The 25,179-nt window shown below is 41.6% G+C and overlaps 1 protein-coding gene across 3 annotated transcripts in view; it reads left to right on the top strand.

Moving 5' to 3' along the window:
• The window catches only part of elfn2b (extracellular leucine-rich repeat and fibronectin type III domain containing 2b), a 152,828-nt gene that overhangs the window by 53,000 nt on the left and 74,649 nt on the right, over window positions 1-25,179 (top strand). For 2 of the 3 annotated variants that reach the window (XM_072692977.1, XM_072692978.1), the window contains exon 2: window positions 1,578-1,775. The gene's annotated coding sequence lies outside the window, so the exon portion shown is untranslated. Of the gene's footprint in view, window positions 1-1,574; window positions 1,776-25,179 lie in introns of all 3 variants that reach the window. The other variant, XM_072692976.1, reaches the window with a different exon arrangement.

Genomic DNA, 25,179 nt, shown 5'->3' with positions numbered 1-25,179 from the left:
CAGCGTCTTCTCAGCTCCTTCTTCCCCCTCCCCAGCGCCCTCCTGCCTTCCCTCATTCCCTCCCTCCCTCCCTCCCTTCCCTTCTTTCTTGCTTCAGTTATGGCCGGCTCATTGATTATTCACTGATTGATGGCAAAATCTCTCTCATCCTCTGCCATCTCGCTCTGTCTCCTTCTCTCTCAACACACACACTCACAACAAGCGAAGTTAGCATTTTTTGGACGTCTTTCAGAGTGGTATGTGAAGGACACAACTTTTGAAACGGTTTAAATCCTCACTGGAAACAAGTGTCAAAAGTTTCATTTCCACGCTGCAATTTTTCAAATGTTTATCAATAGTAACATTGACATCTCAAAAATAAATAAATAAATAAATAAAATTCTCATTAATATTGTAATATTAATCTCTTTTATTCAGACATGGGAGCTATATTCCCAATAAAATGTGACGGGGTGGTAAATTTCATCCTAAATTCCAGTTCCTGATCTTGTATGAGCACCAATCAAGATAAAATATAATTTTGTTATATTAGAGCTTTACCTCAAACAAGTTTCAAAAGTTCCATTTTCCAAATGTTTCCTAAGAGCAACAGGAAACATGAAAGATATGTTAACTCCCCCCAAAAAACAGTGCCTCACCTCAGGCATAAAATCCTTATTTCGACTTGGGAGCCATATTCACAATAATTCGTGACGGGGTGGTAAATTTCATCCTGCAGTTCTTTGTGTGGTCAAGTTCCTGATCTAGCGCAAATGCCAAACAAGATAAAATATAATTTTGTTGCATTAATAGAACAAAACAGTTCCCACTATCTATTTAGCCTGATGGGGTTGTCAGGTTATTTTTCTTTTTTTATATTTTCTTTTTTATTATTATTTATATTTTAAAATATTTTTAATTAAACAGAGACACCCGTTTAGTCCTGAAAATAATACAAAATAAATAAGGCATGCTGCTAATAGGTTCATGTCTATCTGCTCCAGACAGTCCTAGTCTATTGGCAATGCTTTTCTACAGGGGCTAGGCAAGCTGTGTGTGTGCATTTGCACATCTGTGTCAGCAATGGGCTGCAACCACTATATGTAGCTAAATGCATTCATTAGAAGGGGTGTCCACAAACATTTGGACATGGATATCTTTGCTTTCCCATTGAGTGGTGCTTTTCTCTCTGTCTCTCTTGTCCTCTCTCTCTCTTATTCACTCTCTGGACCCTTTGTTTAAATAATGCTTAAATAAGGGGCTCTCTCTCTGTGACCGGCCTCCACTGACCAGTTGCAACTCAGATTTTCTCTGGATCATTCCATTACAATCCCTCCCTCTCTCTATCTCTCTCTCTCTCACACACACACACACACACACACCCGCTCTCTCGCCTGCCCTCTCTTTTTGTGTGTCTAGTCTGCTGCTGTATTAAAATCTGATTAATTTAGCAAAGTCAAGTGGCTTTTGCAAACAACATTTTTCAGAAAACTGCACTGGCTCTGAAACTCATCTCTCTCTCTCTCTCTCTCTCTCTCTCTCTCTCTCTCTCTCTCTCTCTCTCTCTCTCATATCTTATCCTCGTATCTTATCAGCAGCCTGAAAAGGAGCAGTGGTTTTAGTTGGAAAAGGGCAGGAGGCCTGTGGAAACTCCTGGACCCCAAATATCCCACATCTGCGGCCTTCACCTTTACTAAAACCCCTCGGAAGGACAGAAATATAAGACGGTTCGTTCCAGCAGCTCCTGCAGAAGGAAAGCTCTGGGGACCCAGACAGGACAGCAGAGAGAAGAATAGGTGAGTATGGAGCTAAATGCAACATCTGCAATTCTAGCATGTAGGAGTGTTGAGTAAGGTTGTGGTTGAGTAAGCATAGCTGGTGATTTTCATGAAGGTTTGAGCTTCTATCTCATATTCCAGTGTATGTGGTGTTTATTGGGGTTGCTTATAAAATAATATCTCCTATTTCAGTGTATGTGGTGTTTATTGGGGTTGCTTATAAAATAATATATCCTATTCCAGTGTATGTGGTGTTAATTGGGGTTGTTTATAAAATGATATCTCCTATTCCAGTGTATGTGGTGTTAATTGGGGTTATTTATAAAATAATATCTCCTATTCCAGTGTATGTGGTGTTTATTGGGGTTGCTTATAAAATAATATCTCCTATTCCAGTGTATGTGGTGTTAATTGGGGTCGTTTATAAAATAATATCTCCTATTTCAGTGTATGTGGTGTTTATTGGGGTCGTTTATAAAAATTATATCTCCTATTCCAGTGTATGTGGTGTTTATTGGGGTTGTTTATAAAATAATATCTCCTATTCCAGTGTATGTGGTGTTAATTGGGGTCGTCTATAAAATAATATCTCCTATTCCAGTGTATGTGGTGTTTATTGGGGTTGTTTATAAACTAGTAGCTCCTCTTCCAGTGTATGTAGTGTTTATTGGGGTTATTTATGAGCTAATATCTCCTATTCCAGTTTATGTGGTGTTTATTGGGGTCGTTTATGAGCTAATATCTCCTATTCCAGTAGTATTTATTGGGGTGTTTATTGGGGTTGTTTATAAAATAATATCTCCTATTCCAGTGTATGTGATGTTGTTGTGGAGTTGTTTGTGAGCTATTATCTCCTATTCCAGAGTATGTGGTATTTACTGGTGTTATTTATGAGCTAATATCTTCTATTCCAGTGTATGTGGTGTTTATTGAGGTTGTTTATTAGCTAATATCTCCTCCTCCAGTGTATGTGGTGTTTATTGGGGTTATTTATGAGCCAATATCTTCTATTCCAGTGTATGTGGTGTTTATTGAGGTTGTTTATTAGCTAATATCTCCTCCTCCAGTGTATGTGGTGTTTATTGGGGTTGTTTATTAGCTAATATCTCCTCCTCCAGTGTATGTGGTGTTTATTGGGGTTGTTTATGAGCTATTATATCCTATTCCAGTGTGTGTGTTTTGTTTTTTGTTTTTTTGTTTATGAGCTAATACCTCCTATTCTTGTGCATTATTTGTTTTCTGAGGTTGTTGATGAGCTAGTGTCTCCTATTTTAGTGCAGGAGTGTTTATGGATGTTGTTTATAAAGTAGAATCTCCTATGGTAGTATATGTAGAGTTTTTATATGGATCTATTTTTCTATATTTCTATATTCTATCTATTTTTGTATATAAGATGTATATTGAGATTGTTTATGAGGTGGTGTCCCAAATGCTAGTGTATATAATGTTTAAGGTTGTTCTGGTAAATTATTGTTTATTGAGGTTGCTTATGAGCTAGTATGTCCTATTCTAGTGCTTGTGGTATTTATTGAGGTTGTTTGTGAACTAATTCCTGTTATTCTACAGTGTATCCAAGTATTTCTGAGGCTGTTTATGCACTAATGTCTCTGTGTACATTGATTATTAGGATTTCCTATTCTTGTGTATAAAAGCTTTTCTTTAGAGTGGAGTAATATTTCCTGTTGTAGTAAGTGGGAATTTAGAGAGTTGTTAAAGATTTGTATATGGACAACTATTATCTGTTGGTGTATAAGATTGTATATTGAGTTTTGTTAACAGACTAATTCCTCCTGTTCCAGTGTAAAGCAGTGTTTATGGAGGTTGTTTATGGGCTAATAATTCCTCCCTGCTGGACTGGAGCGTTGAGGTTGTTTATTGACTAACATGATATTATATTCTAGTGTTTTTTTTCTTTTTATAATTGAGTGTTTATTGATGTTGTGTATGGACTTATACCTTGTATTCTAGTACACACGTGTTTATTTAGTTTTATAGAGTAATATCACATATTTTAAGTGAGTGTTTATTGAGAATATTTTCTAATGTAGTTTATATGGTGTTTATGGACTAATGTCATATTGAGTTTATTTATGGATTAATACTTCTGTAATAATAAAAAAAAGTTTTTTTTTGTAGTAAAATATATATATCTATTCCAGTGTATGGAGTGTTTATTGATGTTGTTTATAGAATAATATCTTATATTTTAATCTATATAGTTATTATTGAGGTTGTTCATAGTAGTCTATTTCATATTCTAGTCTACATGGTTATGATTGAGGTTGTTTATAGAAAAATATCTTATATTCTAATCTATATAGTTATTATTGAGGTTGTTTATAGAATAATAAATACTATTTCCGTCTATATGGTTATTTTTAAGGTTGTTAATAGTATAATATCTCATATTCTAGTCTACATGGTTATTATTGAGGTTGTTTCTGGAGCAATATTTTCTATTCTAGTGTGTGGAGTGTTTATTAAGGTTGTTTATGAGGTAATGTCCCCTTTTCTAGTGTATAGCAGTATTCACTGAGGATGCAAACTAATATCTATTCTATTCTACTGTGTTTAAGAACCTTTACTGAGGTTCTTAATTAACTAATGTGATAAAGATGATTAATTAATGATATTCATGGACTAATATCCCCTTTTATAACATATATTTTTATAATAAAGTGTTTATTGAGATTTGTAGGAGAGCATATCTCCTTGTATATAAGACCATTTATTGAGAATGGTAAATGTAAATGGACTAATACATCATATTCTAGAGTGTAGGAGTGTTGAGGTTGTTTGTGGAGTAATACCTCATAGTGTGGTTTATAGAAGTAGTGTATTGTAGTTTATTGAGATTATTTGAGTATTTATCTAGGTTGTTAATGGACTAATGTAATCTCTTAAGGTATAGGGTTGTATATTGAATTTTTAATGCACTAGTACCTCCTCTTCCATTGCACAGGAGTGTTTATTGGGGTTGTTTATAGGCTAATAACTCCTCTTCTGGTGGGTTGAAGTGTTGAGTTTATTTATGGAGTAATATCTCCTATTCCAGAGTATAGAAGTGGTGTATTGTTGTTTATTGAGGCTGTTTAAGGCTCATTTATCTGTGTTGTTTATGGACTAATATCATCTGTTGGTGTATAAGATTGTATATCGAGTTTTCTTTTTTGGACTAATTTGTCCTTTTCCAGTGTAAAAGAGTGTTTATTAAGGTTCTTAATAGGCTAATAACTCTTCCTCTGGTGTATTGGAGTGTTGGGGTTATATAAGGGTGCTTACCGAGATTGTGCGTGGAGCATTATGTCTTGTTCTTCACCTCAGAAAAACAACATTACATGCCATTTGAGAAGGCGGCCTGAACATTTGCATAATGTACAGAGTTATGGATATATAAGTTATATACATAATTCTATATATAGTCAGTAGATCTGCCTATTTTAGACTACTAAGCATTAAACAAGCTGTAAATCAAAGATGGAGTATTAGGTGATTTATGTTTTTTTTATGTAACATCTAGCTTTTCCCTCTTTTCAACGTCTTCCCTCACTCAGGCTCCGTGAAGTCTGCTGCGGAACTCCCTTCACCTTTTTGCCCGGGGCCAAAACATGCTTACATTTCACACTGGGATTTACTGGGTTGCTGGGATTTCTGAACGTGTCGTGACATGCTCACACTCGATAATACGTCGCATCCAGTGATGTGCAGGATGTAAACGTTCTGTGTTTCCGGGGGAAGGATCTGAGGGTTAGAGCCTTTTTCTCTGGAGCTTGTGTGAAATCTGTGCTACTTACTTGCGTCGGAATAGGGCACATGTGACCGAGCTTACCAACTATAACCATGATGCAGGCTGAATTATTCAGATGTGCGAGCCTAATTAACTGCTGTGTCCAAAGGGAATGAACCATCCGGGGGCGGAGACTCCATCAAACATGGATAAATCCGATGAGCTCACCCGATTGGCTGTCCTCCTTCGGTGGAAAATAAACATGGGGGTTCATTTACTGGTTCAAACTGGCCTGTCAGTAGTGTTTGGCAGATATTTCAAAATCACGACTGACTGATTGATGTGTCAAATGTCTGTTCTGTGTCTGTCTAGGACATGGCCAAATAAGCTCATTCCCCCATGTGCTTTTAAGAGAGCCACAGGGTGGGGGCGCGGTGGGGGGTCACTGATTGGTGATGTCACTGATGTTTCTGTTTCTCTCAACACCAGTCGCTCGACTTTGCTCATTAGCTGAGCTAGCTCAGCAAAGGCTAGCTTAGCTAGTGGGTTACAAAATCCTTTAAACTCAGCTTTCTGTCCTTTCAACAGCAGATGCTTGATCATTAGACACCAGTCGCTCGAGTCATTCTGGTCTAAAGGTTTATCAGTTTATTAAAGTTTTCAGTCAGACAGACTAGAATTTGTTCTGTGGTGAACAGATTGTTATCCTGCTTACTAGGCTAATGCTAGCTTTCCTCTCCTGAGAGAGATGTTGCATTTATTAGCAATGCCAAAATTCCATTTTCCATAATATTTTTTCTAATTCCATAATATATATACTGAGGGATGGGGTGGGCCATCCTCCACATCCAGAGAACGCAAGCCTATGTTTGCTCCTGACAACGGATGGCTGTGGCATCACCGGGGTATAAACATGCAGTGGTGGAGTCAGCGCTTAGACAGTTGTGCCACTCGGGAGAACCCTATGATTGCTATCATTACCCATTCAGCTGTAGTTGATATCTGCAAGATAGCTACAGTTGTAGTGCTGGTCTTCACCAGCCTTCAGGAACCCTTGGAGAACCTTCAACATGACAAGTTGCATTCCCTAATAATGCGTTAAGATCTACTGACCGCCCAGTTTTCCATCATTTTGATCCCTCAACCTGTAGTGGTACCCTTCTAGCCGTCCCAGATTCCCTAAATCTTTAGATCGCCAACATTGCGAGGTCTCATTGTCCTGTTTCTCAACATCAAGGGTGTACCATGGGCGAGCCAAATCCGTCGGTGCAATGTCTGAAATTAGAGACCATCTACACTTCTGCTACAGCAACAGTATGCAGTATGAACATGGAGAATCCAGGCCCAAGCATGAGGTCTGAAGATGTTAACGTGCAAGCAATTGAAGTGCGGCAACAAGGAAGCACTGGCCCAATCGACAGTAGCAAATCAATCAGGCTGATTAGATTTGGATCATAGCAGCCTCTCCAGCTCAACCCAAAGGTACTGAATGGTGCTCCAGCAGTCCATAGAACATAGTTCCACTGCTCCACAGCCCAAAGCTGGAGGGCGTTATCCTTCTCTAGCAGATGCTTGGCTTTGGGCATGGCGACCTTAGGCTTATGTGCGGCTGTAGCTGCAGCTGCTCCAGCGTTCCATTCTACTGACAATGCTTTTCTATGGAGATTATACAGTCCGGGGTTTGTCTGCATGCAACTGACTGCCTGTCCCAGCAATAAGTGCAGCTTAAAGGAGCTCACAAATTAAAAGGACACTTTTAGACCTATAATGGAAGTCATTTTCCAAATGCTCATGCTCTTCGACATTTTAAATGATACAGCAGTGTCTTGGTAACTGCTTTCACCTGCGAGCAGCGTTCGAGCCGTTATGCTTCATGAACATCACCAATTTTTAAAAGGACTTTGCTTTATTTGACAGTAAAGGAAAAGACAATGTGAAAATGTGTCAAAGACAGAGCATTAAAGTTCTTCTGCTCTCGTCTTCACAGGTAGATGACAAAAACACATTTATAGATGGCAAAAACACACCTTCACAATTCAGCTTTTGTATTAAAGCTGCTTAAACGATTCATTAGTTTTTTTTTAATGGCCTGGCAACTTACTTCATTCAGAAGTCCCAGAAAGAAAAGGATTTTGCTTTCATTCATCACATTTGTAAAGTGACTTGACGTATGACCAGCGTGAGCCTGAGCATTTTATCATCCTGTGGTCAACCATACGTCAACGAGCTGATGACCATGCTCCTGACAGAACATTACAGCAGCACAGCTAATCTATGATTACAGCTTGGACTGGATTATTTTGACATTAAGGGGAGGAATCCATGTATTGCTTATTTTTTTATGTTCAATTGATAATTCCGAAATCGAAAAAAAAAAATTATTTATATATATATATATATATATATATATATATATATATATATATATATATATATATATATATAATTTAAAATATTTTATGCCATTTTTCTATCCAGTTTGGAAGCCTTAATCCCCATTCGTATGAACTCCCCCTGTCTCCCTATCGCTAGTGATGCCTCCCAAACCTAGGATTAGCATATGTCCCCTCCCTTTTCAAACTGCCAATGAAGAAGCATCCCTAGGTAGGCAGTAGAGTTTTGAGGAAAGCACGGCTTCCCCAGCTCCAACACAACAGCCAGCAGACGCTTTTGCTGACCAACATCACATTTACATTTACATTTACATTTATGGCATTTAGCTGACGCTCTTATCCAGAGCAATTTACAAGGTTACTCGTATCACAGAGAAGGGCCAATGTAGTGTTAGAAGTCTTGCCCAGGGACTCTTATTGGTGTAGCACAGCATAGTCACCCAGACCGGGAATCGAACCCTGGTCTCCCACATGGTGAGAGTGAGAGTGGAGAGAAAGTGCCATTAACCCACACCTGAGAGAGAAAGGACAGTTGTGCTCTCTCTGACTCCGGCTGCTGATGGCAAGCAGCATGACCTGGGATTCGAACCAGCAAAACTCGGGTCATAGTGGCAGCGACTTTCGTAAGTTGATGCTCAAATCAAAAATAGGAAATAAATAAAAAATGGACCACTGTTAAAAGCTAGGCTAGGCTAAGCTACGGGGCTACGTAGTAACGTAAATCAGCCAATACATTTTTTTAGCATGAGCCCTGAGTAAAAGAAAAAAACACTATGTTTAATTTAGCGACAAATGCCGCCTCAATGCCCGCCAAGGCCCTCGCCAAGGTCCCCAAGAAGAAGGCCAGGTTGTAAATAGGCTTCTACGTCAAAGAACTTAAGAAATGTTATGTGTTGGCATCTTTGACAGTGTAACAGAGGGATGTGATTGGGGGGGGGGGGGGGGGGGTTGAATTTTTGCCCTTTTTCTCCCAGTTTGGTACTGCCATTTAACCCATCTATTCATAGCTACCTCTAGTGCTAGCAATGCTCCCTACACTAGGAGGCAATGCTCCCTACACTAGGAGGGTCTCCTCCAATACATGTGAAGTCAGCCAGTCATCGAACTGCCGCCAGTGAGGCATCGCCAGGCAGCCGAAACGTTCGGGGGAGGTTTGTTGGCTTGGGTTGAGTAATGTGTAAATATCGGCCCATTTCTCAACCAAGATCAAATCTGAGCAACAGTCCATGCATGATTTAGTGGCTGTTGTGGTCTCGTTTAATGCGCATAAACGGCCCTTATGTGTTGGAATGGAGCAGAGCGGCGCAGGACCAGCTGGACAGTCGGGGGAGAAAGGCTTCTGAAGACTAATATAAAAGCTGCCTGTTTAAATGCATTCTGCAGTTTCTACAGCTGTCGACGTAGTGGAAGTGAAGCTGATGTCCAGGGGCGCAGATGAGTCCTGGCTGCTCGCTTTTATGAGGCCAGAGCAGATGAGCTTGGGAGCAACCCTGCGTATTTGCGTTATGAGCACTGCTCCCGAGAGGTTGCATGCCATTTTAGCATTAGGTCCTGGGAGAATGCTCCCCTGCCTAGCTAAGAAAGAGGTTTCATATATTTAGAGCTAGCGAATGAGCGGATCACGTTCAAGGTCTTTGAGTCTTTGTTATTTAGCTGCTAACTTCGGTGGGCGAGCGAAGGAATGGAGGCTCGGGGCTTTCTATCAGTCCACAAGGAACACTGCAAGTAGGTCAGTTAGTGTGAAATGAAGAAATCTAAACAACTACAGCTTCTTTTGAGGTGTTACAACTAGCATGCTAGCTCACCAGCACACTTTCTCATTAGCGATTGTGTAAATGGCCTACTTGTAACTCCACTTCTGCGAAGGGTGCCCTGTGTAAAATGCTGAAATTGTGTCACAGGATGAATTCTACTGAGAATACACATGGGGTTGCACTTACCTTGTCCCTATATAATAGGCAATTTTATCAGAAATACCTAGTGTATAGGTGCACCTTCTAGGTTTACAGTTGCAGTAGAACTGTAGAACATCTGCATCTGCATGTTTTTGTATTATTATTGGAATACTCTGTGGTCATTTGTTATGTTGATATTTGGTGCCTTGTTTATTATTTGGGTACTTTTTCTTTTGTTGACCCATTAGACTCTGACAGTCTTGTGGATTCTTAAGCACTTTTGGAGTTAGTGTTTTGCTTATCACTTTATTCTGTATTCAGAATTATTTATTTTTTCAACTTATTCAGTATTTTTACCCATTTTCTCCCCCAGTCAAGCCACTCATTTTACAGTTATAGCCAGCATGATGTGGGGGGAGAGCGCCATCATGGCTAGCAGCATGACCGGGATTCGAACCAGCGATCCACTGACCATAGTGACAGCACCTTAGTCTGCTGGACCACCCGGGGGAATTGTACAATTAGTAAGAATGTGATTTTTACTAAAATGTGATTTCTACTAATTTACCACCCTGTTATTTTGGCTTCGAATGAATAAAACGTACTGAGCTCTGCTCTGACTGGCTGGTTTACGGCACCCAGCTTTATTTTTAGCACAATAACAAGTATTTTGTTTTTTGTTTTATTTTATCACTGAATCCACTGACACACTTCCTTCCCAAGGCTTCTTTTCGAGGGAGCAGTCGTTGGAGGACCCAGATAACATGCCCATGTGGGGCCTGTATGATTAGCCCAACCAAAAAGTTTTGTGCACAGGTTCCATGTTGGCTCCACATATGGATGCCTACCGGAGTCAGTTGACAGGACCAGGAGAGGTTAAACACAGGCCCAATTTGCGTTGTATACACTGCACATGGGGCCTAGATGGGACCCATGTGAGATTGAGGTGTGCTGTAAAGATGGGGCCTGTTTGAGACACCCAACTGAGTCCCAGTAGACCCACCCACTAACGTTTCACCCATGTGAGCCCCACATGAGTATGTTTGAGAGTTTGATGAATTTTGAGAGTGTCAAGACTCATCGCAAGTCAGGACTGTTAGGTAACAGTTTAGGTGTTTTGGAATTGGGCCGTTTTCCAGCTCCAGCTTCCAGTTTTAGTTCTGCTGGATTTTCTTTTTAATAAAGCGACAGCAGTGTTTGAGGTTCACGGTTTCTCACTTCAATGTACTGAACTCTCATTATTTAACTATTCCAGAGTAAGTACAATTTCTGTTCTAGGGAACTTTACGTACACAACACTTCATTTCATCACAGTTTGTTCTGAGCATGCAATGTGATCGGTTGAGAGATATTCTGTAAGTGGTAATAATGCCCCCAATAATGGCACTGAATCTAAGCTGTGTCGCATCACTCTGATGTTCCACCTTAGTAAATACTGTAATTAAGCCATGGTCTGAACACAGATTAATCTCATCGCAGTGTTGAGTGGTCCACCACCCAACTAATATTTGGTCAGCAGTCATCTATTGATGGTGTCTATTGATGGGAAAGTTGAGGGGAAGTGCTGGGGACTGACAGATTGTGCAGCCAACGGGCTGCAGTCTATAATTAAAAACCTATAGACTGCACCTATATGGTAGGTGCACCATATAAAATGGCCAGTGAGTGCAGATGTCAAACATGTATGTCGTAAACTAGCAACTTGATGTAAAGCCAGCAACTTACTTACAGCTGCAAACCAGTTGCACATTGCTAACAGGCAAGAAAGACATGCAGGCCTGGGTGGTTGTCATCAGCCGAAAAAAGCAGAACCATTGGTTTAATACAAAACAATGAAAACCATGGATGCTTTCACCAGCATGCTAGCACAGTATCGCGCCCACTCATAAGTGATTGCGTAAATGGCCTAGTCACAACCGCACTTCTGCTTAAAGCCTCTCTGCATCTTTTATGGATCTTATAAAAGTTACAGATCAGTCAGCATCCTGGCACTTATCTGAGGCCCCACTTTCCCTTTTGACCTTTATCTGCTTTGCCCCTGCAAAATGCACTGAACTTTTTAAGTGCCTAAAACGAATGTAAGACATTCTGCTTAGTTTGGGAATTAATGGCTAATAAATGACAGTGTCATATCGTGTCATTTCTTAATTTTTTTTTTTTACTTTCCTGCTTTTGTAGGTTCTGCAGCGCTGCTTGTTGTTGTTCACAGGCTCACTATAATTGGTCCGGGGTTTTAGGACCTTAACCGGGGGCGATAGGCACGGCCCTCTGCTAGCTGTATCCAATATGTGTCTTCATTTTACAGTTGCCGTGGAGGAGCAGGGTTTTAAAGCCTCACGCTGGAGCAAAGGTCCATAAATCAGGCGCTTCGCTGACAACCAATTTAAAAACGTCGCATGCTCTCTCAACTAATCCCTGCACTTTAAAAGTCCACGATAAAAGCAGGTAATCCATTTAGACTCAACTTTTTTTTCTAGATTTATTTTATTTTATAATCCGTTAAAAATAATCCTATATCCAGCCACAGGCTAGTGTCGCTCCATAAGGGTGGGCTGTGACCGGCCCTTACGGCCCTTGGCGGACTTCTGTCCATACTGTTTAAGAGAGGAAGAGGACTAATATCTCCCCTGAGGTTCTGGAGTGCAGTATTAAAGATGTACTGCCCTGTCTGTTGGAAGAGACGATAAAGAAGGCTGGTGGGAGCTGGTATCAACCTGTGGAACAAACAGAAAGACCTTGATGTATTGTATTAAACACTTGTGCTGTTTTCTTCATTCATTCATTCATTATTCATTCGTTCATTGATTCGGTCATTTGTATACAGTAGCACGCCAAAGTTTGGGCACCCCATGGTCAAACTCGACTGTTACGGCCTGAGTAGTCCAGCGGACTAAGGCGCTGTCACTATGATCAGAAGAGCGCTGGTTCTAATCCCTGTCATGCTGCTAGCCATCGGCAGCCGAGGCCCTGAGAGAGCATGATTGGCTTTGCTTTCTCCAGAGGGTGGATAGATGGCGCTCTCTCTTTTCTTCACTTTACTGTGGCAGCAGATTGTGCACACATTGGAGAGGGCGTGGGTTGGTCCACCAGGCAGTACAGTGTAGTCAATGTCTCGTTGGTTGTGTGGCAAATTGGCCAAAAGACACAGAGTGAAGGAAGTAGCCGAATCTGCAGATGTGTACGGAAGTGTACGGTCATACGGGTCTACCAGCAGTGGCAGAAATCCCAGTCTACAGGAAATGCTCCTCAGAATTGTGGCCAAAAGACGAAACTGACGAACAGGGCCCACCGGCTGGTTTAAATGTCAATGAAAATCACTTCGCTTCCAGACAAGAATTGCTTCAAGAAGTCAACGCAGATCCTACACCACTAGTTTTTAAAAGAATGGTTGCAGGGAACTAACTGCTTATTTGGAGCAGAGTGGCACGCAAGAGGAATTTGCTCATTGCTATGTATCTTTTCTCAATCTATGAATCCCGTAGCACACTCCGCAAGTATTTGTAGCCCGATCATCCTCATGCAGCGCCATCTGCAAGAGCCTGAAGTCACTACCGCCTTAAACACGCCAGGTGACAAACATTTTTGTCCCGGGAGCTTATTAGTGCCTTGTTATCCTCCCCAAGCTTAATGTCTACACGTGTCACAATTAAAGCAATAAAAACAAACCTTTTTCTTTATGACTGATTGGTTTAATTATGCGTCAGGTTGTGTTCAACACAACCTGACCCCACCTATCAAAATACTTTCCATGGTTCAGTTGCTTCACTATTATTTTATTGCTCGTTTGCTGTTATTAGCAGCAGCTCGCGCCGCGAGAGCGGCATGAGCGTCTGTCAAGAGTCAGGTGTTAAAATCAGTGATGTTCACACACTGTCAAAACAAGAGAAAATTGTCGGTGTACTCAGAACCCTCAGAACAATAGTGGAACCCTTTTTGCTTCCTGCTTTACAGAACCACTGATCAGCCATAACATTAAAAGCACTGACAGGTAAAATGAATAACATAAATTATATGGTTGCAATGGCAGGAGATACTCAAAGGGTGGGATATATAAGCTGAGGTGTTGCAAGCTGGAAAAATGGGAAAGCGCTAGGACCCGAACGACTGTGACAAGGGCCGGATTGGGGCAGTCAGATGACTGGGTCAGAGCCTCTCCAAAACCTGGGCAGGTCTTGTGGGGTGTTCCGGGCGTGCAGAGTTCAGTACCTACTGAAAGTGCTTAAAGAAAGGACAACCGGTGAACCGGTAACAGTTCCCCACTGATGTGTTCCGTGGAGGCCCAACCTCGCCACTCACAGGACTTAAAAGATCTGCTGCTAAAATCTTGGTGCCAGATCCCACAGGACACCTTCGTGGAAGTCTTGTGGAGTTCATGCCCTGAACTCGACAAGTTGAGCTGTTTCAGGAGCTCCAAGGGCTCGTAGACACCTGCTTGTCCAGCATTTCTTCTGAGATCAAGGTTATTTATGAGGAGTTTCTCTTGGTACATTGCGGTGAAAACCTGATTGCATTCCACCAGAAGAGCATTAGTGAGGTCAGGTACTGATGCTGGATGATCGCTTCTTGATTACTAACACCACTCCATCTCATCCCAAAAGTACTGGATGGTGCTCCATTGCTCCACAGCCCAAAGTTGGGAGACTTTATACCCATCTAACTCAAATGAGGCTCCTTGAAGGCACCTTAAAGTAGGGTCCACTAATCGCTAATCGAAACGACCATATTTGAAAGTGACCTTCTTCCTCAAGAGTGGTTGGACATTGTTGGAATGCTGCTTTAGCATCATAGATGGACAACAGAGATGAATCCCAGCCAAGCTCAGACTTGAGACCTCGAGACTTGGCTGCAAAAGGAACATTGAATGTGCGGTAATTGAGACTGGCACAGAGTAGCAAAGCATGATCCAGAAATGGTAAAAAGCATCTGCAGCTGAGAACCTGGCATTCGATCGAAGAGAATTTCACAATGCCATTTCTGCAGTGAAGCGAATGCAGTCCACTTGGAGCTCAATGGACACTAAATAGCTTCAGCATGGCCGCTAAAGCTAACAAATCTAACCGAACTCTACCAGCTATTCTACCATCATTACTGCCTTTATTAGCTGTTATCATTGGTTTCTTTGTCTCTTGCTATTTCCAGCTCGCAGTCTTTTTTTACTCTGAGCTGCTTTTGCTGTTACTGCAGTAATGTTGCAGAAACATGACGCCAATCAAGCTCCTTTGAGACGAATACGGAGACAGCGAGAGAGCTAGAGAGGACAGAAAGAGGAGGAAAGAACAAGACCAAGCAACAGAGATAAAGAGCTAAGAGCTAGAGAGGGAGGAATGTGATGGGCTTTGTACAAGAGAGGAACAGAGGCCTCTTTTCTACTGCAGGGCCAAATGGTTACTAAGGCCCCACCCAACTTTATAACTAGTCCCTTATAACTAGCAATGCCCCCAACACTAGGAGGATGAAGACTAACACGTCTCATCCGACACATGTGAATCCAGCCATCGCCTCTTTTCAAACTGCCACTGATACAGCATCATTAGGTAGCCAGTGCGCTCGGAGGAAAGCGCGGCTCCCCTGCTCCCAAACAACAGCTAACAGACAACAGTCTGTGCTGATCAACATCACACTAGGAGTGATGTGAGAAGAAAGTGCCATCAACCCACCCCTGAGAGAGCAAGGCCAATTGTGCTCTCTCTGACTCCGACTACTGATGGCAAGCAGCATGACCCGAGATTCAAACCAGCGATCGTCGGGTCATAGTGGAAGCGCCTTAGTCTCCCAGGAAACTTAAGAGTCCTTCGCTAATTCTTTTTTTGTGTGTGTGCAAAGTAGCGCAGTCTACACCCCACAATTAGATACAGGTGTTGCATCTAGATACATCTGAACTATACGATGTGGTCTCTGACATTTTCTGTACTGGAAATGTAAAGACTGCGAATCTTCTGGCACAAAGAAGAGACAGAGGTGAGGCCTATGAGTGTAGGGATTAGGAGGTTTGGAAGTGAGCCTTTGTGTTTTTTGTAATAGGTATGATTGGATATATATTGGAAATATAGCTGTTGAAAAGACTAGTACTAGTCGCAACTGAATGTACAGTGAAGCTTCATAACATCACAATTAAAATGGTTTTACATCAGTACAAATTTTTAAGAAATGCTAGAACAAAGCTAACAGACGGGAACTCTCAGAGACCTTCATGTAAAAAAAACGACATGTAAATTTTTATTGAAAAATACATTTTTATTCAATATTTCAAATTAAATTTAATCTCAATCTTAAAAATGTAATTAAAAGTTAACCCAGGGTTATTTTTCCATGGTTCCTTAGCAGATCCTCCACTGGTTAGGCCTTCAGGAGCTGCACTGAAGGCCATCGGCCCTGTGGGTGGAGCTTGGTTCAGATATGAACAGCTAGAGTATTTGATTTTTAGCCATCATCACTTGAAATACTTAGCATCTAGGTACCACTAGAGTCCTTGAGATCTATCTAACAACAGCTAGAGTAGTTTAAATGTAGCTAATATCAGCTAGAGAAGTAGAAACTAATATCTACCTCTATACCTAATCCTAACCATGACCCTAGTCAAGCTAATATCAGCTAGCATAGTTAGCATCTAGGTAACACCAGTTTCTTTGTACCCGTTGTGTCTCCTGTTCTTTCGTAAATGTAGAGTAAAAAATTTCTGTCCTTATCTGTCCTTTCGAAATATGGCACGTCTGTTTTCTTGGTACATCATGTTCATACTAGATTGTTCATAACCCTTTTAAAAACAACCCAGGTGACCTTCCAAGCTGATGTAAGAGAGTGTGAGGGCTCAGCTGCTCTACTCGGACTGTAACGCAGTGGTGGGAAACTCGCACAGCATGAGGTGTCTCTGCTGGATGTCTGAGTGTGTGTTTATCTCACAGAGGTGGTCAAATCCCCGCAGGATGATGAAATCATGAACAGTTTGTTGTTGTATGGAGATTTGACTGCTCTCCATGAGCCCGTTTGCCCTTTTCCTTGAAAACTACAGCTTTTATTAAAGCAAATCTGATGTTTTGAGGGCTGGGGTTACACACACACACACACACACTTAATACTAGTGCTTTCTGAGTCTATTTGATTTTTTAACATCAGCAAGAGTAGTTAACATCTATCTTACACAGAGACTCACACAGTCACACACACACACACACACACACACACACACACACACACACACACGCTATATCTACACCTGCAATCTATCTAAACCCATTCCTATCCCTAACCTTAACCCTACTGATCCTAAATCCAATCCTAACCCTTACCTTAAGCCTACTGACCCTTAATCCAATCCTAACCCTAACCTTAACCCTACTGACCCTAAATCCAATCCTAACCCTAACCTTAAGCCTACTGACCCCAAATCCAATCCTAACCCTAACCTTAAGCCTACTGACCCTTAATCCAATCCTAACTCTAACCTTAATCCTACTGACCCTAAACCCAATCCTAACCCTAACCTTAAGCCTACTGACCCCAAATCCAATCCTAACCCTAACCTTAAGCCTACTGACCCCAAATCCAATCCTAACCCTTACCTTAAGCCTACTGACCCTTAATCCAATCCTAACCCTAACCTTAACCCTACTGACCCTAAATCCAATCCTAACCCTAACCTTAAGCCTACTGACCCCAAATCCAATCCTAACCCTAACCTTAAGCCTACTGACCCTTAATCCAATCCTAACTCTAACCTTAATCCTACTGACCCTAAACCCAATCCTAACCCTAACCTTAAGCCTACTGACCCCAAATCCAATCCTAACCCTAACCTTAAGCCTACTGACCCCAAATCCAATCCTAACCCTTACCTTAAGCCTACTGACCCTTAATCCAATCCTAACCCTAACCTTAACCCTACTGACCCTAAATCCAATCCTAACCCTAACCTTAAGCCTACTGACCCCAAATCCAATCCTAACCCTAACCTTAAGCCTACTGACCCTTAATCCAATCCTAACTCTAACCTTAATCCTACTGACCCTAAACCCAATCCTAACCCTAACCTTAAGCCTACTGACCCCAAATCCAATCCTAACCCTAACCTTAAGCCTACTGACCCCAAATCCAATCCTAACCCTAACCTTAAGCCTACTGACCCTTAATCCAATCCTAACTCTAACCTTAACCCTACTGACCCTAAACCCAATCCTAACCTTGACCTTAACCCTACTGACCCTAAACCCAATCTTCACCTTAACCTTAACCCCACTGACCCTAAACCCAATCCTTTCCCTAACCTTAACCCTACTGACCCTAAACCCAATCCTTACCCTAACCTTAACCCTACTGACCCTAAACCCAATCCTTACCCTAACCTTAACCCTACTGACCCTAAACCCAATCCTAACTCTAACCTTAACCCTACTGCCCCTAAACCCAATCTTCACCTTAACCTTAACCCTACTGACCCTAAACCCAATCCTTACCCTAACCTTAACCCTACTGACCCTAAACCCAATCCTTACCCTAACCTTAACCCTACTGACCTTAAACCCAATCCTAACCCTAACCTTAACCCTACTGACCCTAAACCCAATCCTTACCCTAACCTTAACCCTACTGACTTTAAACCCAATCCTAACACTAACCGTAACCCTACTGACCTAAACCCAATCCTAACACTAACCTTAACCCTACTGACCTTAAACCCAATCCTAACACTAACCGTAACCCTACTGACCTTAAACCCAATCCTAACACTAACCTTAACCCTACTGACCTTAAACCCAATCCTAACACTAACCGTAACCCTACTGACCTTAAACCCAATCCTAACACTAACCTAGCTCTACTAACCCAATCCTTACCCTAAAGTCAACCCTAACCTTAACCACACACACATACACACACACACACACACACACACCATATTAAGGCAGAGCATATTTTCTACTTCATTTTCACGCTATCTCTTCACCCCCCATAACCCCCCCCCCCCGCTCTCTGTAATGTTCGTGCTTCCCGCTCGCCCCAGTGATTAAACAGTAGCTGTGTTATTACTGTCTGACAGCAGTGTGTTTTAAACTCCAGCACACACTCCTGTGCCTGTGTCAGCGCCACCGCTTTTAGAGAATAATGACACTCCCCTGCCTCTACAGCTGGAACTTTCCCCTCTCTCTCTCTCTCTCTCTCTCTCTCTCTCTCTCTGTTTCTCTCTCTGCTTGAATCTGTGATCTGTGTGTAATGAGGGTTTTAAGTTTCCTTAAGAGGATTTTAATACAGAACTGCAACTTAAGCTGTGTGTGAGAGAGGATGCCTGTGTGTTTGCACAGTTGTATGAAAAACAGTACAAAAAAAGCATGCAATTGCAATTGCATGCAAAAGTTTGGGCACCCCTGTCATAAATCTTCAATTCCAAGAGGCAAAAAGTTAAAGATGAAGTTTGGGCAGACTACATGTTCAGTACTTAGTACCTCCAGTCTCGTTTAGGGGATTTTCACCCATCCTTCCTTGCAAAAGGCTTCTAGTTTCTAGGCTTCTAGCTAGGCTTGCTGTTAAGACGGTTGGAGGACTGTGAGGGCCATTGCAACACCTTTCGAGAGGTTGTTCATTGTGGAGTTTGAGGTGTGTTTAGGATCGTCATCCTGCGGCAGAAGCCATCCTCTCTTCATCAGCAGCTTGTTTACAGGTGGTGTGATGTTTGTTTGCTTTCAGAATTTGCTGATATTCAGTTGATTCCTTGTGCCACTGGCTGCAGCACAAGCCCTGCGCTTAACAGTTGGAAAGGTGGTCTTTTGAAATTACACACTTGCCTTTTTGGTTCCTGACTGCTCCAAAGGCTCAGATCATGTCACTCATCATTTATAAACAAAACGAGTTAGTGTGATGGGGTGGTAGGTCAAACTGAGGGAAGCTCACGAATTAAATCTTTTTTTATTTACACAAAGAATAAGGTTTTTATTTTGAAGTAACTCTTGTTTTGTGATATTTTCAGATGCAGGCGTCATGTTGGTCAGTTCGGACATGTAAACAAAAGCTAATATAATAGTAGTCTCGGATTCCCGGCTCATTGCTGCTTCGCCATCAGCAGCTGGCATCAGAGCTGGGGACCCAGCGCTTTCCTACGAGTGCATCAGCCGCATAGTGATGCTGCATTGGTGGCAGCTTAAAAGGACTTGTACTCACCCTCCAAATGCCAGGATCATTGCAAGTTATGGGGTGAGTCCTGGTAAGAGGGTGGGTTAACTGGCTCAGCTAAATTGAGGAGAAAATTGGGTAGAAATCTTAGTCTTAGTATATAAATAAATACAGATATTCTGTACTTTGAAATGACTGTATTTTCACATTTTAAAGGTAACTGCCGCTTTGCCATAGGCCAGCAGATGTGTGGTGTTAGCTGTTAGCTGGTGTGGTGAAACTGGGGACCCATCGCTTTCCTCTGAGCATGACGGCTGCGGAAAAGAGGAAGAGGCGGTGGCTGGCTTGAAGAATTCAACAAATTTATAAAAGCAGTGAATTCCAGACGGATCAAATATAATTTATAATAAAAGTAATTTATACTTTAATACTTTTATACTAAAACTTATTTATTTATTTATTTCAGTATATTTAAATAATTGAAGGTCAAATGAACACCCTAGTTTTAATTTAACTTAATTTTGGGAAAAGGACCACACCCTTAACCCCTCCTTCTCTAGGTCTTCTCCTTTATATACCCACACCTCACAGTCTATCCCCATTCTTACAATCTTTGCGCCCACCTCCACTCCGTCTCCTCCCTCTTCTTCGGACCTCCACTCTAACGGAGGGGGGAAAACGACCCAGACTCCTGGCCGAAATACACTTCTTCGTCCGCCCTCCCGCTTCACCTCAGGCTGTGGTCCGCACTGGGCAATTGGTAAATATTTCATAGTTCAGGCTTTTAAGGGATAATACATCTCATCAGATGTTGAGGTAGCATACGGCACCCATTTCGTGGAACGATTCTGCTATGTTAGCCTTGTAGCTTCTGCACACGTGTTACTTCAGTTGGGTTCCTGTGTTGCTTTGCGGTGCGATTACTTTTTCATTAGTACTAGCCCATGTTGCCACTATTAGTGCAGCATCTACAGCAACACATTGTTCTGCATAAAGGATTGTAGCTGCAATCACACTGTTGTAAATTATCATATATTTAATCATTTTTTTCTACCTCGTTCAATTCAACCAGAATAGTGTGTATAAAACCAAGATGCCATTTTATCTCTCTCTCTTTTCGGTTAAATTGCTTTGTTCACTTTAATTAGGTGTTTAAGAGTCTGCCAGACAGGCTGCAAATATTTCAAACTTTTTTCTTCCCCCTCCAAAAAATCAACAACAACAACCCAACAGAAAACAGTCAAGAGCTAATGAAAGTATCGATTGGCAGGAGACTGGAGAGTGTGTGGGGGAGGCGACTGTGGCGTATGTGTGTGGAATCCGGATGCCGTGTAAATGGTGTTTCGCTCAGTTTTATGGGTCTGAGTTTAAGAGCCCATTAAAAACACACGTCCTCCAACTCTCCAATCGCAGCATGACATTACTGCCTTTGTCTCAAATTGGTCCGTTCCCACTTTCACGCCAAACTGTTTTCAAACCGTGTCCGGTTTGAAGTGCTTGTTTAGTGCAACATCTAATTGATGACCGTATTTCCTTCCCTATTAGCACCCAATGTGGTCAGTCAGCCAAGACAGGTTTGGTGTCTGAAGTTTGCTTCTGTAGTTCGGTGCAGTAGCGACGAGGCTGCCGTCGTTTAGCGATGTGCAAACAGCATTCCCAAATCACCACCCTGTACGCCATCGTGAATAGTGGCTGTGTTAGCGTGCTGGGTTTTTTCTGCGGTCCGATTGAATTTATTCCAATTACAGATTCGGACTTAAGCTACAAGTAATGAAGCACGCAGGAAGTAGCAGTTACCAGATGACAAGCATCACGTGAGTCTGGCCAGAGTAAGAGGAGCAGCAGTGTGTTACCTGAGTTTCCTAAGTTTGCGTTAAAATGTGTTACAAAAATAATACCGGACACTTCACGTCACATTCACTTATTAAAGAAGGGGCGAGAGGACCCCCAACACTACATTCTCCTCCCTGTGTAAGTCACTCTGACTAAGCACATCAGCCAAATGCTGTAAATGTAAAAATACAGAACCCTACTGTATCAGGATTTTCTACTTTCAGCCTTGTAGTGCAGTTGAAGTGTGGTTCTGTGCCAGGGGGTCCTCTCCAGCAGGCAAGTATGTGCGTTTGCATCCCTGTAGTATGTATATGCCCTGTTAACTATGTTAACATATGCAGTGCCGTATGTGCCGTATCTCCATGCTATCTGCTCAGCGCTGGAGTAATTGGAAATCCCTGGCCTGCTCTTGAACTACAAAGGACTGACTGAGGAGCTACATTAATTCTTTATCTGTGTGCAGCTTGGGTTTTCCTTCAACTCAGCTAGCAAGCAGATGGGCCCGTGTGAGAGTGTGTGTGGGGGGGTGGTGGAGGCATGGAGTGGGATTGGGGTGGATGGCGTTCGAACACTATAGCAACATAGGACTGGTATTAGGGGTGTAAGCATGTATGCATCAATCTGAGGATGCTGCAAAACAACTGTATTGGTTTTAGAATGCTAAAATCCAATAGCATGTAGCATGTCAATGTATTTTAGTATTTTAAATGTGTTAACATTACAGGTTAAAGGTGCCAAAGAATGCATGTATTGAATATTGAATAAGGTGTTATTTAATGTATGTGACTTTGAATAAGGTAAAAGAAAAATGCCCAAATGGAGTTGTATAAGCCTATTTACCACCCTGTTATTGTGCCTTCAAGTAAAATACGCTGTTTTGTCTTTTACCGTGGGCTTCTGGCAAACTAATGATAAGCTCTGCTTATATTTGACAGTTTCCTTCACTGTGACGGCCCACCTCCCAATTGATTAGAGTTATTTTTTAACATTTGTAAGACAGCAGTGTGAGAATTTCAACTCCACATCATCATCATCTGAACTGACCACTAATCCCTGTTGAATTGCTGAGAAGATGCACTTTATTGACCAGATTTCTGCAAATCGAGCTGACCTGAGGAATCGTGACAGCCCTACTTGAGATCGATGCCGTTTTACACCTCTATTCAGTATGTACTGCAGCCTTCCTGAACATCACTGATCGAGCTTCAACTCACCACCCCTTACACCCGAGTGTGTATTGATTGGGCTGTTGCGTTCCTCTTGTGTGTGTTTGGAAACTCGAAGCTGCGCTAATGACTGTACACTCCCACGGGGATCAGACCACAGCCCACTTATTGACCTCTGCTGGGCACTAACCTGTCCATAGTATCTCAAATGACCCGTCATTACTGGCTGTAGATGGGGGAGGAAAGGCAGCAAAGACCTAAAGCAGTCCCTAAATCATTGCACCTGCAGCAGCTGCATCGTTTAACCCCTTTAGACCCCAACAGAATTCTAAGCACTCTTATAGAATACTGACCTTCATCAGTTAGAGAGTTCGAGGCCTACTTATCAGTGATTCAGAGAGAACGTTTTATAATGAAACCAGGAAAAAAGTAAGTGGGAATTAATGAGCAGTGGACATGATAGGCTCTTAAAATGTGTCATGGGACCAAGGATGATGTTGGCTTCTAATTCGCCAGCTTCAATTTCCAGTCCACCTTAAATGGGAAATTACACTAAGCAGCTAATTTCAGCTTCAGTCTAATCTCTATCTAATGTGCAAGACTCAATCATTAACCCTGGTGTTTTCGTGTGTGTATAAAAAAAATTGGAAACCCTTATGAAGAAGCCTCAGACATAGATGTCAGAAAGATATTGACCCTAACATCGCTCAAACATGGAATTTCAGTTGAAAATGAAAATTTAGTTTATCAAAGCACAATGTTGAACAGATGTTGAATTTTGGTCGTAAATAAAAATTAGAATGGATGTCAAAGCCCAATGTTGAAAACATGTTAGTTGACCTCAAGCTCTAATGTTAAAATGATGTTGAATTTTGAGCATCACACCTTATGATTAAAGGTCGGTATTCAGCATTAGTATGACATTGGCCTGGTTTAGAAGACACTGAATTTGATTTACTAAACAGTTTAAAACTAGATAAAAATTAATGCCAGCTGTCTTCAGTGTTCTACATCAAATAGATGTTGACATTAGACGTTGCCTTGACATTGAATTTTAGTCACCAGAAACAAAACATGAACGTTTTAAGGTATGACAGGAATGGTGTATGGCCAAGAGATTGCGCTGTGATGGATCAGATCTGAAGTACCCTCAGGCATAGATGTCAGCTATGATATTGACCCTAACATTGGACAGATGTTGAACTTTGATCAAAAGTTTTTATTGAGTTGATGCCAAAGCCCAAAGCCCACTGGACAGATGTTGGACGTTTATTGAAAATTAAAATTGAGTTAATGTTAATACCCAATATTGGACAGGTGTTGAATTTTGTGTGAAAATAAAAAAAATTATTAATGTTAAATCAAGCGTTGGACAGATGTTGGACTTTCATTGGAAATTAAAACTGAATTAATGTCAAAGCCCAATACTGGACAGATGTTGAATTTTGTTTAAAAATGAAAATTGAGTTGATGTCAAACCCAACATTGGACAGATGTTGGATATTCATTGGAAATTAAAATTGAGTTAATGCCCAACATTGGACAGATGTTGAAGTTTGGTCAAAAGCGAAAATTGAGCTGATGTCAAAGCCCGTTGGACAGATGTTGGACTGTCATTGGAAATTAAATGAATATATGTCAAAAACCAACGTTGGGTTGACCTCAAGCTCCTGAATGTTGGTCACCATATCTCATGACTAAAGGTTGGTATTCAGTATCAACTTGACTTTGGCTTGAAAGACAATGGTTTGGAAGACGTTGAATTTTGATCACAAATTAAAACTAGCAAAAATGTACTGTCAACAGTCGTCAGCATTCAACATCAAATTGACGTCGTCATTAGACATTGCCTTGATGTTGAAGTTTAGTCACTAAAAAGAAAAAAGAAAAAAGCATTTGTGGAACGATAGGAAGGGTGTATGGTTGAGCGAGTGCGCTGTGATGGAATCGATGTGACCAGGCCGCACGGGTCAGAGGGAGAGCATGCAAAAAGCAGAAAGAGGTGAAATAGATTCCTTTACTGTAGATGGGGAAGTGAAGGGAGAGGGGGAGAAGGTAAGATGTAGAGACTTTAGGAAGCAAAGAGAGATTAAGTGAAGAACAGAGAGGCAGAGGGGAAAAAAGGAGGAGGTAAACAACACGATTGGAAAACGGGAGTGTGGAGAGAGAGCGAGATAGAGAAAAGCAGCTGGGAGAAAGCTCTCTCTCTGTCTGTTCTGCTGCCATCTGTTTCATTTTCTGCCTCAGAAGCCAGCGAAAGCGTGGTATACCTCCGTCTGCAGCCACTCCGCTGTGTCTGTGGGACAT

This window comes from Salminus brasiliensis, chromosome 12, assembly GCF_030463535.1.
Source record: "Salminus brasiliensis chromosome 12, fSalBra1.hap2, whole genome shotgun sequence".
Classification (NCBI taxonomy): Eukaryota; Metazoa; Chordata; class Actinopteri; order Characiformes; family Bryconidae; genus Salminus; species Salminus brasiliensis.
The sequence above is the reverse complement of the archived record's forward strand: the minus strand, read 5'-3'. Positions and strand labels throughout refer to the sequence as shown.